We start from the raw sequence: 16,774 nt of genomic DNA, 5'->3' as shown, positions 1-16,774 counted from the left end.
TGAGGTGATGGCTGCACAACTCTATATACATAGACTAAAAATTACTAAGCTGTGCACTTACAACGGGTGAAGTTTATGGTCTGTAAATTCACCCTCAGTAAAGCTGTTCGTTTTGGTTTTTTTTGGAACAGAGAAAGGTTTATTGCAGGGCCATGCAAGGAGACGGTGGCTCATGCCTTAAAATGCCCAAACTCCCCGAAAGCTTTCAGCAAATCCCATTTATAGGAAAGATGAGGGAGGGGCATGGTTAGTTGTTGCAAAATTTTTGGTTTCAGATCCTTTGTTCTTGAGGTCAGGTAATGATGTTCCTGTAAATCTCCACCAAAACAAATGTTATTCTCTGTTCTGACAAGAAAGCGCAAGGCCCCAAGGCACAACTTTCACCCTCAGAGGTCCAGGTCCTTCCTCATAAGAAGGGGGTCCCCGCTCAGGCCAGTTACCCTGTCTGTGAGCATCCATCCAGCACTCAGTCTGGGTCCTCCCGCCGGTGCCCAGGCCCAGATGAAGAGTCAGATCTTAGCTGGCAGTGCCTTCAGGGTCAGGTTCCCAGACCCTACCCAGAAGTCATCACTGAGGGAGCAAGGCACCCAGGATCCAGCTGGCCCTCAGGCTCCTCAGGCCACCCAAACATGGGGTGGGGGGGTATGCCGGGTCCTGCAGACTGCAACACATGCAGACTGCTACTGCCACTAGGTCGCAGAGGCAGGGACAGGGGAGAGGTTCGCGTTGCCCAGAGGCCTGGGCCCAGATAGTGGGTGGCCACGGCAAGGGCTCTGGAACTCTGCAGACACAGCCCCCAGCCTTCTCCCCAGGGCCCCCGGCTCACCCACCAGCCAGAGGCTGGAGGGCCTACAGCAGCGGTCCCCAATCTTTTTGGCACCAGGGACTAGTTTCATAGAAGACACTTGTACCACGGACCGGGTTGGGGGAGAGTTCAGACGGTAATGCAAGCGATGGGGAGCAGCAGACGAAGCTTCAATCGCTCCCTTCTGCTCACCTCCTGCTGTGCGGCCCAGAGCATGGTAACCCCTGGCCTGGAGGACCCGGGGGAGAAGGCTGCGACCCGCCTCTTACCGCACTCTCGGCCGCGACAACCACCACTCGGCCGACCGATGGCCCAGCGGGGCCTCTAACCACCGCACTAGTTGTCTTGCGCTGACAGCTGCCTGGTAACGGTCGTTCAGGTGCGTCTGCTAACAGCTGCGTGCCACCTTGCTTCTATTACTATTCCTCCCTTTTCTGATACTCCTCAATGTTGAGGAGAAAATGTGGGTATGTCTTGGATAGAGTGGTTAATCATAAACTCAGTAGAAGAACTGGGTTTTAGGGGGACTTGGTTTCAACCTCCAATCCTGTTTCGTCCTTCACAAATTAGTAAAGCTGCTCTCAAAAAGTGATGAGAGCTATGGAGAAGGGACAGTAATACACGGTACGGAGAACTGAGAGTGAAGGGGTGGGGGGGGTAGTTTGCGTTTTAAATAGGCGATCACAGTGGACCTCAGTGAGAAGGTGACATCTGCGCAAAGACCCAAAGGAGGTGAGGGAGGGAGCCTGGGGACAGCCAAGAGGAGGAGAGTCCAGGTAGAGGAAACCAGGGACGACGTGCGCAGGTTCTAAAGTAGAAAAGGAGGCCAGTGAGACCAGGGCAGGAGTGGACAGTGAACGGTAGAAGGTAAGGACAGAGGAGGATAGGAGGGGATAGATGGTATAGATTGTGTTGGTTCTTGGGATGGAATCTAATGCAGTTTTAAGCTAAAGACTAAGGTGATCTAAGTCCGGTTTTAAAAGGATCACCCCAGCTGCAGTACTGGGAACAGTCTCTGGGAAGCAAAGGAGACCAGCCGGGAATCTGCTGCAGTAGTTTAAGCATCAGCTGGTGTTCACTGGGGCAATGGTGGGAGCAGGAAGGTGGTCAGAAACGGTCAGATTCCAGGTATATTTTGAAGGTAAAACCAACAGAATTTCCTGACTGCTTGGATGCGAGCTGTCAGAGAAAGAAGCAAGGAAGACTCCACGGTTCTGGGCCTGAGCAGCTAAAGATGGGGAAGCTCTGGATGAGGCAGGTTTGAAGGAAAAAAAGTAAAAAGCATGTACTGGGAACTTTGCTACTAAACTATATTATATCTGCCAAAGTCGCTTCACATAATTTTGGTAACATTCTTCTAAAGGCCAATTTGACTCTAAGGTAGGTTTCCTTCCAACACGTTCATTAGTTGGGGTACTTTAGGGAAATGAATTGGCCATGAAAAATGTAGAAATATTTATTTAAAATTCTGATTCTTGGCCTTCTTTTTATTCTTAGGACTGCTGAACAGCTTATTTTCTTATAACTTCTTAATTATGCTTCTAATGACATTAGATTTAACCTGCCTGGAAAGGTCCTGCTGTTGGTCCAAAGTGAACCAACAGAAAAGAGCAGTGACACCAGTGACAGTCACTTATCCCTCAGTGATTCTTCTTAAACAGAGCCACTGAGCTGGGAAAAGGCCCAATCAATGAATGTTGGGCTATGTTAATGAACTCCATCGCCTATAAAAATATCAGTGTTAGAGCAAGATTCATGAAGTGTCACAAAGAAGTGCCAAAATTCAAGGTCAATCTCTCTTGTGAGTTATTTCTCCTTAGAAGAAGGCTCTCTAAAGAGATGAAGGTAGAAAAGGTTAAATTCCTATCTGTAGATTTAAATAATACCTACTCTCATTTCACAATGTAAACCACAGATCTTCCTTTCTTGCACTTCTAAATTTATATGTGTGTGTTGGGTTCTATTTATTCTGCACATCTGGCCACCGGACTTTTCCATGAGATCATTATCATTAACACACGAGTTAGAAATACACATTAGGCTCAGCAGCTGTGCCCAAGGCCATTACTTCCTCTCATTTGGCACAGATGGCCAAAGAGATGATTTTGGCACACGAGCCAAGTGCTAGCCACCTAATGAAGCTGCAGCCTCAAACCCAACTGATGGTAAATGCAGTTTTACAGTTATCCTCACCCTCCTCCCTCTCTCTCCCTCTCTCCCCCTCTCTCCCCCCGCTCTCATCCTTGACACAAAAAGCAGAAGAAAGTGTACACCCTAACTCTAAGTTGCCAAAGCTCTAAACACACCATTTCATCTGATTTTCCAAGGAGGAAAAGGTAACTCAACAAAACAATTCCAGTTCTAAAATGGTCATTCTTTAGGTCAAAAGCCTTTTTTCTTCAACTCAAAAATAATCCTGGGGCTTCCCTGGTGGTGCAGTGGTTGAGAGTCTGCCTGCTAATGCAGGGGACACAGGTTCGAGCCCTGCTCTGGGAGGATCCCACATGCCGCGGAGCGACTAGGCCCGTGAGCCACAACTACTGAGCCTGCGCGTCTGGAGCCTGTGCTCTGCAATGGGAGAGGCCGCGATAGTGAGAGGCCCGCGCACCGCGAAGAAGAGTGGCCCCCGCTTGCCCCAACTAGAGAAAGCCCTCGCACAGAAACGAAGACCCAACACAGCAAAAATAAATAAACTAATTAATAAACTCCTACCCCCAACATCTTCTTTAAAAAAAAAATAATCCTGCCAAAGGGATTAAGCTGGTTTGTACCTAACTCAATACCAGAGAAACCATCACAATAGTCATAATAATGATTAAACGAACACAGACAAACAAATATAAGTATGGTATCTGCCCTTCTTTCATATACTCACACGCCTTAAAATGACTTCTCTTAAAACTATAAGTAGGCAATATCCTCACCATGCATAACTCTCTTAGATTGTAAAATTCACTTATAATTTCATAAGCTGTTTAATGGCAAGGTTTCTTTTTCTCCTTATCTGTATGCTAGTGCTTAAGAGTTGCATATCTCCTCAAAATGCCTGATGTTCAAATGTTTTGATGCTTTAAGATCATGATAGTGAAGGTCATGAAATTCCCCTCAGACATAAAAGATGCACACACACAGTGACACTCTGTTTCAGCCAGTTTCTGAGGACAGAATATTAAATTTAAAAGCCTATTAAAAACCTGCAAAACACCCTCCAAACCTGCCCTAAAATAAAGAGCAAACGACAATTCAAAATTACGGTTTCTCTGATCCCAGAGAAATCCTGCTGTAAAGATCTATACTATTCTGCCACAGTTCACTACAGATAGACCTGTTAATCAATGACTCATAGGACTTGATCCACAGTAGAAACTATATTCTCCAGTTGGCTTATATAATGCCATGTAATCACCATCAACACTCTAAATCTAAAAAGGTATAAAAAAAGCATCTTATTTTATCTTGTGCAGAAATGTCTATTTTTTTTAATCAATCAATCTGCTTCAATGTTGGGTAATACTACTATGAGGATATTTATAAAGATGCTCTCTGCAGTAATTCACCTGATTACTTGTACACAAATTTGAGTGGAAAATCCTAACTTCTGTTTCAGCAGTGAAGATGTTAATCACACATTACGACTCCTATCCAGAGTACTTAGTAAGGAATCGCCTGCAATGTTTTCTTTTGTTTTGGGGGGTTTTTTGCGATACGCGGGCCTCTCACTGTTGTGGAGCACAGGCTCCGGACGCGCAGGCTCAGCGGCCATGGCTCACAGGCCCAGCTGCTCCACAGCATGTGGGATCTTCCCGGACCGGGGCACGAACCCGCGTCCCCTGCATCGGCAGGCGGACTCTCAACCACTGCGCCACCAGGGAAGCCCGCCTACAATGTTTAAACATCCACTGAATATCCATAGAGTTGGGTGACCTCAGAACTTATTTACCTTGCTCTTTTTTGTTAAGTATGAATGGCAAGAAAACTGAGGCCCAGATTCAGGTGGCACGGCGGGTCCTTGGGAGGTAGGAATAAGGAGCAGAGTGTGTGCAGGTCACTGTGCTCTTGACCTGCAGCTCGGGGATTAGATCCACCATCAGAACCACTCGGGAAGGGTGTTCTAATACACAGGGGCTCAGTACCAATACAGATTCCAACACAATAAATATAGACTCCAGGAATCTATATTTTTAAAACAACTCCAGGTCCTTCCGAGGACCATCTCTTTACAGAGCCTGGTTGCAACCTCTGTAGAACAGTGATCATGTATGATTTTCTAAAGCAAGGCTCCAGAACAGCCAAACAAATAAATAATGGAGCTCTCTAGTATAAACAGAGCTTTTTAAAAATATATCTAATTTTGTTCTCATGATTCTTACTATTATCCCAGTTATAAAGGAGACTCGGGCACAGAGCTCCCGCGGCAGAGCTGGAAACTCAAGGACTCTGACTCCGAGGGCCCTTGTTCTCCCGATCCACTTCATTGCGCATGGCCCCCAGGCTCACCTTACGTACAGAAATACAGCCAGTGAGGGATTTTCAGTTCTGCTCTGGGACCCAAGCAACCACAGGTGGGAGCAGTCTTAAGAAAAGGCCTTATCAACAACACTGGCACTGCCCTCAGGAAGCCTGCAAGTTGGCCTGAGAGGGAAATGTGGCTGGTTCCTGGGAGGATCCTCTTTCCTGGCTGAGATACTGATGGACGCCGTGCCACCGTATAGAAAAAGCCTCTCCTGAAACTCAATCTGCTCCCATCCCTGAGGTCAACCATGAGGTTCCAGATAAGAAGAGAGAGAACTAAAAAAGTTCTTGAGTCAGTGATACCCGGGCTTCTTATTTATTTTTTTAACGTCTTTATTGGAGTATAATTGCTTTACAATGGACTGTTACTTTCTGCTGTATAACAAAGTGAATCAGCTATACATATACATATATCCCCATATCTCCTCCCTCTTGCAACTCCCTCCCTCCCTCCCTATCCCACCCCTCTAGGTGGTCACAAAACACGGAGCTGACCTCCCTGTGCTATGCGGCTGCTTCCCACTAGCCACCTATTTTACATTTGGTAGTGTACATATGTCAAGCCCACTCTCTCACTTCGTCCCAGCTCACCCTTCCCCCTCCGTGTGTCCTCAAGTCCATTCTCTATGTCTGCATCTTTATTCCTGTCCTGCCCCTAGTGGGCTTCTTACATATCTTGCTCTATGGCTGGTTACTGTCCAACACACTTCATGGGCTCACTTAACGTTGAGATGCAAGAGGTCCTCTTTCATCCTTGCCTCTGTCTCTTCATCAATCAACACATGAATAAAGAAAAGGAACAGAATACCAATAGCTGCTGATGGAGGCACTGCAAGTTTGCACATGAGCCAGGAACGATAGCAACAAAACCCTTCAGCAATCATAGGATATAGTTTTCCAAACAGAGGCCAATATAGAGGAAGTAGAAGAACTCCAAGAATACAGTGCCCAGAAAGAAAAATACAATAATCAAGGCACATATTGAGGAGGTCTGGGAATTTCATGCCCCATTAGGACAAGGGGTAATGTATGTCCTTATTTACAAAGGCAATACATAGCTAAACCATGTAACTGACTCTTCCTGTCCCAGTTCAACACTTATCAAACCCTGAGCCACAAAGAGACAAGGTGCTGGCCAATGAGCTCCACCCACATCTGCAAACTCTTCAGCAGTTACATACATCAAATATATCAATATTCCACTCTAAAGCAATTGATAATATGTAGTGACAATAAATTAACTACAGACTTCTGGAGAGCAATACTGATAGAACAACAGGAAACACAAATCAAAAGTTGACAACTTTGTGAAAGATAACAAGGTCAGAAAAGGAAATTTAATCATAAAACCCTACGGATGACACTAAGATTCACAAATTAGAGTTTCAGTAAAAAGTCAAGTTAAATACTGTGTAGAAAGGCCTTAGGGCTGTGCTCGAGTTTCTCAAATGACATTTGATCAATTCGGATGCCCTATCTTTAGATGATACTAAATACCTTCAAGAAATGATAAGTAGCTTTGACCCAAAGCTAAAGAAGATAAGCTGTGTCCAAATTAAATCAGATTGTAGGTAATTAATGTTTCCACAGAAGAAAAAACCAAAACCTTCATTCCATATTTCTTTAGGCTTTGAATTCTCAAAAAACCAATCAGTCATATCAGCTCAAAGACATCAGTCTGAGAAAGACTAGTGAATCTTTGCAGCTGAAGGGTTATTGGATTATATCTATACTACTGCCTATCACAAAAACAGCACTTTAAAAAAAAGTCTCCTTTCAGGGAATGTCAAACAGAATAGATGAGGAAGCAAGTCAAAGAGAGACTCTATCAAAATAAATCTCTTCCATTTGGATATCTACCTCAATTATGAATCTAAATTTCCAAAATAATAACCACAGCTGTCACTTGGGAAGTGGTTGAGAATATGCTCATATTAAAAGATTTTTTTTCCTTAGTAATATGATTTTGTAACTTTGCTGTTGTGTGAATTAGATGCAAACACAAGATCTGGCACTGATGTCATCTTGGCTACCACATTTTTCATCCTGGAATTCAAACCTCACCATAATTAATATCTACTATATACTGAATCTTTTTTTTTTTTTTTTTTTTTGCGGTACGCGGGCCTCTCACTGTTGCGGCCTCTCCCGTTGCGGAGCACAGGCTTCGGACGTGCAGGCTCAGCGGCCATGGCTCACGGGCCCAGCCGCTCCGCGGCACGTGGGATCCTCCCAGACTGGGGCACGAACCCGCGTCCCCTGCATCGGCAGGCGGACCCCCAACCACTGCGCCACCAGGGAAGCCCTGAATCTTTTTTTTTTTTTTTAATTTTACTATATTCTCTTCTGGATTCGCAGAGAGTAAAGACATAGGTAAAGGATATTCTGTCTTTGACAAATGATCACAAATTTAACATGAGCAATTCCCTAAGCCTTTCTTATTTTAGGTATCTAAACTAATGTTACTTACCAACTACTAAACATATATCTGAATTATTATATTGCAACATATTTAAAGAAACACTGAAATAGATAAATACATACATACATACCAGAGCACATTTAGCACAAGAAACAGCCTTTTCTATAATGAAGTGCTTTGTAATTCACTGTATGATAAAAACAGAACTTAGCATGGTATATAGGCTCCTAAAATTTACTTCTCAGACTACCTTCCTATAAATGTTCTTTGTTATCACTACTACAAAAGTCAACAGTGTAGTAGGCTGCTAGTAGTTCCCACAGCTGTCTGGGTTACCCCAAGCCCATGAGCTGGGGGGTAACCTTGAAAAAAGTCAGGACACACTAACCTCACCTGCACCCCTAGGTCATCAGAGAACCAAATGATATCAAAAAAGCAGAAAGATCACTCTGCCGTTTGTGAAGATGAGGACTTGCTTGGCAGGGGCGGGGGAGGGGACAGAGAGTGGTACAGAGAAAAAAGAAAAAAACAGATTTAACTAGGAAGTATTCTCTTTGGGAAGACTTTAATCCTATCTGACTTGAAAGTGAATTTGAAGAGTTTTTTCTTTGAGCCTGGGGAGCTCTTGACCTTTTCATAAAATCTACATAATTCAGCATGAAGGGAAACCCCTAGTTGAATAGAAAGATGTGGGCAACTAGAACTTGATCTCAGAGAAAGGTTAGGAGGTCTGTACCCACCAGGTAATAGATGCTGCTTTCATTAATCCACAGGGGACACAAGAGGAAGCTTTGTGCTTTTTACAGATGGGGACCCCTGAAGAGATCCTATAATAGGGCCCCAGTGAGCTGCCTAGACAGGAGAAAACTGACCCTCCCTCCTTTTCACTGTGGCTTCAGGAGTTGCAGAAAAGAGGGGGAAGGCTTGCCAGAGCCTCTGACAGACATTAACCCCAGCATACACATTCCTCTCCCCAGGAGAGCCCACCTAAGCAGTCAGTCCACTGCTCACTCAAAGCTGCATTACACAAAGAGGCTAGCTCCTTGCTAAGGCTGGCAGACCAGATTAAGACATTTTACATGGAACACACAATTTAAGTGAATTCTACCCTCATGTTGAGGAAGGCAAAGGTAGGAGGGAAGGGGAAGGCAAAGAGAAGGAATTAGTGAGTACTGAGATTTTATTATGCACCGGGCATCATGCTAGATGTTTACTATGCGTATCTTATTTAGTCTGAGAGTAGCCCTGTCATCAAGGTAATAGAATTCCCATTTTACAGATGAGGAAAATGAGACTGAGGGGAGATATGTTAGCTCGATCCCAGAGCCAGTACCAAGATCACACAGCCAAGAAGTGTCAGGTTTAGCATTCAAATCCAGGCTCCAAGGCTGTGCCACGCTACCTTGCACACAAATACAACGTGCAAGAACTGGAAGAACTAAAACTTATAAATAATAAGCCTTCTAAGCAATGATTTAAAATGAGGCACCAGAACTTGTGTCATAAAAAAATTGCAAAATGCCTCCTCCACTGCTCTTGGCATCTGTCCCATTAGCATTGACTGCGTTCCCACTGAAGCGATCAGCTTGGATGGGACTACTTATTCGAACAATATCCTGTATGCCAAACAGGCTGTGCTAGGGAGCAGGGGGATTATAGAAAAGTCCTGCTTCTAAGTAACTGGAACTAGCTCATCTGGCATGGAAAGCAGACTATATTATACCTCAAACAAACATATAGGAGCAAGTCAAGAGTCTACGAAAACTGCCAAAGATTTTCCTTCTTCATTTAAAAATCATCTTATCAGTTAGTTAATTCCAACCTTGTAAAACTCTTTTAGACAAATTTACAGCTTTCAGTGCTTTCACCATATGTGGAATTAATCTGACTCCAAGTCAGGTTTGCAACTGTTATTTTTTTATACATAGTTCTTATAAAATCTCATCGAAATTTATAGCGCCATATGTCTAAATCAAGTTAAATGCATTAATGCATCACAATGTGCATATGAAACATGGCAAGAGCAAAAGAAATATGAAGAAAGTTGAGTGCTTCTTCCACCTCTTAGGTAAAGATCTCAGCAAGAAGGGTACGAGCATGAAGGACCCTATCAGAATCACAGAACCAGGGAAAAGAAGAACAAAACGAATTTCATCTATTTATTCCCAATACGTGGGAAAGCAAGATGTTCTAGGATAAATCCTCAAGTTCTACTCTCCAAACCGGAAGAAATTCTGAGATAATGGGAACCAGATACAGAAGAAAGGAAGGGGGGAGTGAGGCACTGCCTGACACAGAGACAAAACCAGGTCTATCTCCACTGTCATCAAAAGCTCTGTTTAATAAGAAAGAAGGGCTCCTAACATCATGTGTTCATAATATTTTCCATTACTTGCCAAATATATCTGTGAAGAGCAAATCATCACATTGGCTTATACTGTACTTGACTGGAATTAAAATCCCTCCAAGTTCAAAGTGAACTCCTGTCATGCCAAATGTCCTCAGGGCTAGACTCTAGCTGGCTGTCATGTTTTCTATTTTATTTCATCCTGTTACCTTGTGCCCATGATTCTAACAGGCAGTTCTCCCACCCAGTCATTCCAAATCTAGTACTTGAATCCAAGTCTAACTTCCACTTACTTGTCACATTTTTTATTTCATATTTCCACTCAGGAAACAAAAAGTTGACCCAATCAGGATCAAGAGCAGAGGACAGGGGCTTCCCTGGTGGCGCAGTGGTTGAGAGTCTGCCTGCCGATGGCAGGGGACACGGGTTCGTGCCCCGGTCCGGGAAGATCCCACATGCCGCGGAGCGGCTGGGCCCGTGAGCCGTGGCCGCTGAGCCTGCGCGTCTGGAGCCTGTGCTCCGCAACGGGAGAGGCCACAGCAGTGAGAGGCCCGCGTACCGGAAAAAAAAAAAAAAAGAGCAGAGGACATTCATCTGTTACTAAAGGCTTCTCTCTGGGTGTGAGTATAGATTTCCAAACAGCTAACACACAGCATACATTTCTCCTCACTTATCCCACAGATATGAGACTTCATCAAAGGTGTATCTAACATTAAAATCTCTATCTGCAAGAGCCTCCCTAACCTCCAAGCCTGTGACCCTACGAAAAGAAAATGTTTACACTGATATGTTCTTTTCTCATCTAATTTTCACAATCTCTTCCCACTTCTAAAAATCCAGTTATTTGTCTACTCTAATTGCATTCATGTAAAATATCTATATATGCTTTCTTTCCACAGAAAAGTGATAACATGAGAGGAAATTACGTGCCAGTTGTTAGATATTAAGAATACAGAAACGCCATAATAGTTAATGGGTATTTATTGTGTACCAGACTCTGTATAGAGAACTTAATACTTGGTTCATCCTTTGCCTTATGTTCAGTCTTTTAGAAGAATCAGCACTACACTCTCTGGATTCTCCTCTATGTCTACAACTTCCCTCTTGGTCTCCTTCACCAACTTGTCTTCCTCCACCCCCTCCCTACATCCCCAGTTCCTTCTTCTTGCTGCACTCCAATTGTAGACCATATTTCTTCCCATAGCCTGTGTCATCCCTTCAGTTACAATGATGAACTCATCAATGTCAGAGATCATGTACATTATCCTCTCAGCTCACAATTCCAACTGACTGTCTGGCAGAACCTTCCATCTTTCGACAGCTAAAGGGATCTTCATTTACTATAAGCACACCCAGCCATCGAGGTCCAGCACTAATCCTCCTCCTACACAGGATTTACCTGACCTCCACAGTCAGAATATTTTTTAATTTTTTCTTGTATCTGTGTTTCTGTGGGATTTTGTATCTCTGTCGTAGCATTTAACACACAACTGCCTCAAAATCACAATTATATACATGTCTATAACCTCCATTAGGTAACTGGCAGAGAAGAGTGGGTATGAAGTGAGGAGAGCTGCTGAGGTTTAAAGTTTTCTTTCACTGGTCCAGTTTAACATCACGTAATCTTGGATCCTTCATCTGTCAAATGGAAATAACATGCGCACTTTATAGGGATGTTGTGAAGACAATATGGAAAGCAGTTTGCATGTAGAAGGGGCTGGAAAAGTAGAAGCTGCCAGGAGCAATATGTTTGTTTGCTTTGAATCCTTAAGGGCAGAGATGTTATCTCCACAGCACCCAGGCAGGACTTTGTTATATCAGTATTGACTAACACCTTCATGGCTCTTTTATTAGATGTGTGACACATTTCCAGGAATTGAAAACTAAAATTTACTTATTTATCACTAAAGCCTCCTTCCAGGGGATGATTTTAGAATAACAGAACTATTAGAAGCAACTGTCCAAGTGTTGGTTTTTTCTTTTTTAGTGAGACCTATTTGGATCCACAAAAGAAATGATGTAAATAAAATAACACTCCTTTCTGACCACCAGGTCTTCTTCAGTGAAGTCTACTGACATCTTTGTAGTTTAGTAGACATACGAGAAAGTGGCAGCCTCTCAAAAATATTTGCTTCATTACAAGATTACTTAAGGAGTAGACTATTTTCTCTGCCAGGGTCCTGGAATCGAATGTCCCTTTGAGTTTCCAGTTACATTTTTGTTCCTTTGGAACCTTGCAATATTCTGTGGTAGGTTTTAACTAATTACCTAAAGCCTTAATAGGAACTTTTCATTGAAAGGTTCAGGATGCTCCTTTTTTCTGACCAACTTTCTATTCTACCTCTTCCTGCAATGACAGGTACCCGACTGACTTTTCCTATACTTCTTAGTCCTACGCGCAGAATAAATTTTTCAAGCATGAAAAGTTTTAAACTATAAATGCTTTTGTTTCACCAGATTCAAAAATTCCTCTTTTGGAGCACTTCATGCTCTTTCACTTTCTCTGAGATATGAGAAAGAGACCTAGGAATCCTCAGGAACAAACTTGGACCTGTTTATTGGATGTTGAGCACGTCTGTTAGAGATTTTAATATCAAAATCAGAAAACTCCCAATCACTCTCATAATGATGGATGTATTTGTTTACATCAGTATTCTGTTAGAGAAAAACAGTTTAGAATTGAATGAGACCTCAGTAGTTATGGACTGCAAACAGGTAGGCCCCAGGCCACTTGTGGCCCAGATATATTTTTAATGTGGTCCTTACCGTTTTATAAATTAACGACTTCAAATTTTAAAATCTGGAAGTTTCTTTTTTTCTTGAAAAAAAGAGAACCTTTTAAATCCAGGGTGGTAACAACCAGCAACAGGCAAGTAGGAGCTGACCCCTTTACAGTGGTTTGCATGTTCCAGCCATAATCCACACCACCTCTCTCCCACGTGTTTCCCCCTGGGCCTGCTCCAGTCCCTTACCCTGCCTATCAGACCCCTGCACACACTGGACAAGCAGACACAGGATTTTTTAAAAGGCAAAGAGCCTGGATCCAAAAAGGGCTTTCCCATTCACTAGCTCTGTGACCTTGAGCAAGCTCTGAGTCCCTCAGCTTTAAACTGTTTAAAGCTGAGTTTAAACTGCTTTAAACTGCTTAAAGCTGAGTTTAAACTGCTTTAAACTGTTTACAGCTGAGTTTAAAGCTGAGTCCCTCAGCTTTAAACTGAAGATACTTCCTTGACCTCACAAAGTTGTTACGGGGATTAAAAAAGAAGTGTACAGAAAGTACTTTGTAAACTGGAATATAAAATGTTTGTCATCCTTATTCATTTCACAGCACCTGCCCACCGTCAGTAGCACAAATCCCCTCCACCTACCTCAGTTATGATCGCTTCCCTTCTTCCTCCTATAATTACACTCTGTATGACACAGTTTAAAATCTAAATAAAAAGAATTTGATATATTTCCTGGCCTCACTTAATAAAAGGTAGAAAAAAGGAACAAATATCAAAGGAAAACAAAATGAACTGTTGAATGCCAGTGGGTCTTTACTAGGCCACTTCTGTTTGTAATGAAGGTATGAAGTTAGTGCAGAGTGTAATTACTGGACTGCAGATCTCTCCAAGTGCTGTGTGATAAGTTCACCCATCAGGTGCCTGAGGCCTAAAGGTGAAACTGACAGCCCAGTTCTTAGGGGTTCCTGTGAGGCAGACCTCCTCTTGGGCCTCACCAGTGCTCCAGTAAAGGATCCAATCTATCAGAAAAAAACCAACAGGATCTAGAAAGCTGGGCTTCCTTCCTCTCTGCATTTTAATATAAGCTCTAAACGCTTAGAATCTGGTGTATTAAGCTATGGCACACATTTTATATCTATATCTACCTACATATAGATAGATATACATCAAAAATCAATAAGAGACTTGAAAGAAAACAGACTCTTCTCAGAAATGGGCAGGGGTGCAAAAAACTACACTCAAAGAGTGATGCAGTGGATACAGAAATGTTAGCAAAGATGTATGCTATGAAAGCTATCTCCTTACATTAGGAATTCACATATGTATTCCTGTTCTGGTCATTTTACAACAGAAGATCATCCTTGTGTGGGGAACCATAATTAATTCATCTTCTGCTTTTAATGTTAAGACAATCACGCCTGAGTGAACTGCAAAATATACTGTGGAAAGAGAGGGGAAGAAGGGATTTTAATTGGAATCAGCGTTCTTTATAAGATCACCAAAATGGGAGTAATTTATGATTCAAGACTCAACCGGCTGAAAAATCCATCTGATGAATCCTTTTTAAAGCACTCCATACAGTGCAATTACCGCTTTTCTTGAAGTTGAATGAAACCGTCGCCTGAATACAGATTAACGAATGCCAAATTACCACAAGGTCCTCAGTGTACATTTCACTTTTAAAAATCAAAATAAATAACAGCATCATTTAAGAAACCAGTTCTTTCAACAGACGCCCCAAGGCTGATGTTTAAGCAAGTCTCCTTGGCAACCAAGGAGCAAAGTACATCTTGGGCTACGAGGAAGGGGAGAAAAGGGGGAGCAACTCCAGGGCTGGGTAAAATAAGTAACCGGGAATAGTAATTGCTCCCGCTAGACGACGCTGCTAGAGGCTGCATGCCCCTGAAATTTCAACTCCGGTCTCGCCCCCACTGGCTCACCAGCAGTCTCCCACCCTCTCCCTCCGGTCTGCAGGCACCAACCCCGAACAGGTTACGAGGAGAGAGAGACTAGCTTACCCGAGGGGGTGAGCGGTCTCCGGGGTTACGTACCCGAGGCGGCAGCGCAGGCACCGGGCTTTCCCTGATGCACAATGGCCCTGCTTCGCCCGACGATGCGGAGGTTAAGAGAAACCGCAGTAGCTTCTCTCCGCCGGTTTGGGGACGCAGCTGTGAAGAATTAGCGCGCTAGCGCGTGTGTGCGCGTGTGTATGTGTGTGTCCGTGAACGTGTGTGCGAGCGTGTGTGTTAGTGAGCGTGTGTGTGTCTGCGCGCTCCCGGACTCTCCCGCGGGGAAACAGTGTCTCCTAGTAAATGAAAGCAGCTGCCAGCCCCGCGGGTGGCGCGTCCAGCTCGCTCTGCTCTAGGCAACAGCGTCAGCCTGGACACGAACCTCGGCGGAACAGCGCGGGCTCAGACAGCGAAGGGCTCCGCCCCCTCCCGCCTCCGGCGAGCCAGCGCGCACGCACACCCCGCCCCCTCCGCCGGGGAGCGCGCGCGTCCCCCTCCGCCCCCACCGCCGGGGAGGCGCGCACGCCGGTCAACCCCGTCCCGCTCCCGACGGCGCGCCAGCTCTCCCCGGAAGTCGGCCTCTTCCGTGACGGTCCTCTATTGCCCGGCACTTGCACTGCTAGCCGCTGGATCGCTTGCACCGCCTGCAGCATCAGCTGCGGCTCCTCCTGCGACGACCGAGATCCTGGGACCCAGCCCGCCTGTTCCCAGACTGTCTCCCAGGGCTGGAGAGCGACCTGCGGGAACAGACGCCGTGACCCCAACTTGGTGTGGCCGCGGGCTCTGGCCCTCTGCTTCCCTCCCCCGACCCAACTAACTTGTAAAGTTCAAATTGCTCCTATTCCTAGTGGCCCCTTTACAGGACCGATGTCGTGGCCCTCCTTAGGATAGCATACTTTATGGTACTGTCGAAAACGGCTTTCTGGTAACCTTAAGAAATGACAAGGGATCTCCAGGGATGGACGAATCTGAGGAATGAGGAAGAGTATTTGGTTGCAGCTAACTCAGCATCAAAACTGCAAACAGACAACAACCCCAGAATACCACCATTAAATTTCGGGGCCTGGCCCACTCGTATCACTTGCGGGTCATTCCTGTCATTCCTGTGTAAAACATCCTTAGAAACGCAAACCTAAGAAAGTGAATAATTTTGATAGGTAAAAATATTACATATTTCACTTTTGAATTGAAAACCTTGGTCCGATGTGGAGTTATGCAACCTGGTAAACATGAAATGAAACTCTAAATTGGAGTAAGCTGTGTTTTGTAGGAGTTCGGGGTTTAAAGTACTAGGAAGATGAAATTTCACAGAATGTTAAGTCCCTTCTCTTGCAGGTGTGTTCTTCCACAGTTGGGCTAGGAACAGTTGCCCTGATCTGTTTCAGGTGTCCCTAACATTCTCATTAGTCTCAAATCAATGGTTCAGCACTTTTTCCACTTTCAGACCCGCAAGTTTTCTGGCCCTGTCCCCCCCGCACCCACTCCCTTGGGGCCCATCTGGCTTTCAGTGCTTCATTCCCATGGTCTTGGTATTTGGACTTTAGATCCTCGGTCCTACTTGTCTAGAAGTCCTGGACACCAAGATAGGCACAGGAAAAAGAATGACAAACACCTGACTACAAACATGAAGTGCAGTGTCATTTTCTAGAATTTTTCATAAGCAGTTTTATGTTTTTTATTAGGTTTTGTTTTATACCAGAAGATCAAATGTCGAAGCATGTTTGAACCCAAAATACTGACAATGACTTGGTGTCAATAAATAAAACATTCCCTTAAGATTCATAAAGTATTTGTCACTAAAGTGAATGTACTTAAAATTTTAAACCCCATCTATAAGGATTAGATTATCTGTTTGTTTAGAATAAACAGAAGCTATTTATCAAAAACAAATAGAAAAGAAAAGAATATAACAGTATTTACACAGAAAAAAATATGCCACCAACTCACCAACTG

At 44.1% G+C, this 16,774-nt stretch overlaps 1 protein-coding gene across 3 annotated transcripts in view; it reads right to left on the bottom strand.

Annotated features, from left to right (window-relative positions):
* KLHL32 (kelch like family member 32) overlaps nucleotides 1–15,169 on the bottom strand; it is a 223,371-nt gene extending 208,202 nt beyond the window's left edge. For 2 of the 3 annotated variants that reach the window (XM_081250420.1, XM_081250417.1), the window contains exon 1: nucleotides 14,864–15,169. The gene's annotated coding sequence lies outside the window, so the exon portion shown is untranslated. Of the gene's footprint in view, nucleotides 1–14,830 lie in introns of all 3 variants that reach the window. The other variant, XM_081250418.1, reaches the window with a different exon arrangement.
* Nucleotides 15,170–16,774: the final 1,605 nt, after the last annotated feature.

This window comes from Mesoplodon bidens (genome assembly GCF_964165515.1).
Source record: "Mesoplodon bidens genome assembly, chromosome: 12".
NCBI lineage: Eukaryota > Metazoa > Chordata > Mammalia > Artiodactyla > Ziphiidae > Mesoplodon > Mesoplodon bidens.
The sequence above is the reverse complement of the archived record's forward strand: the minus strand, read 5'-3'. Positions and strand labels throughout refer to the sequence as shown.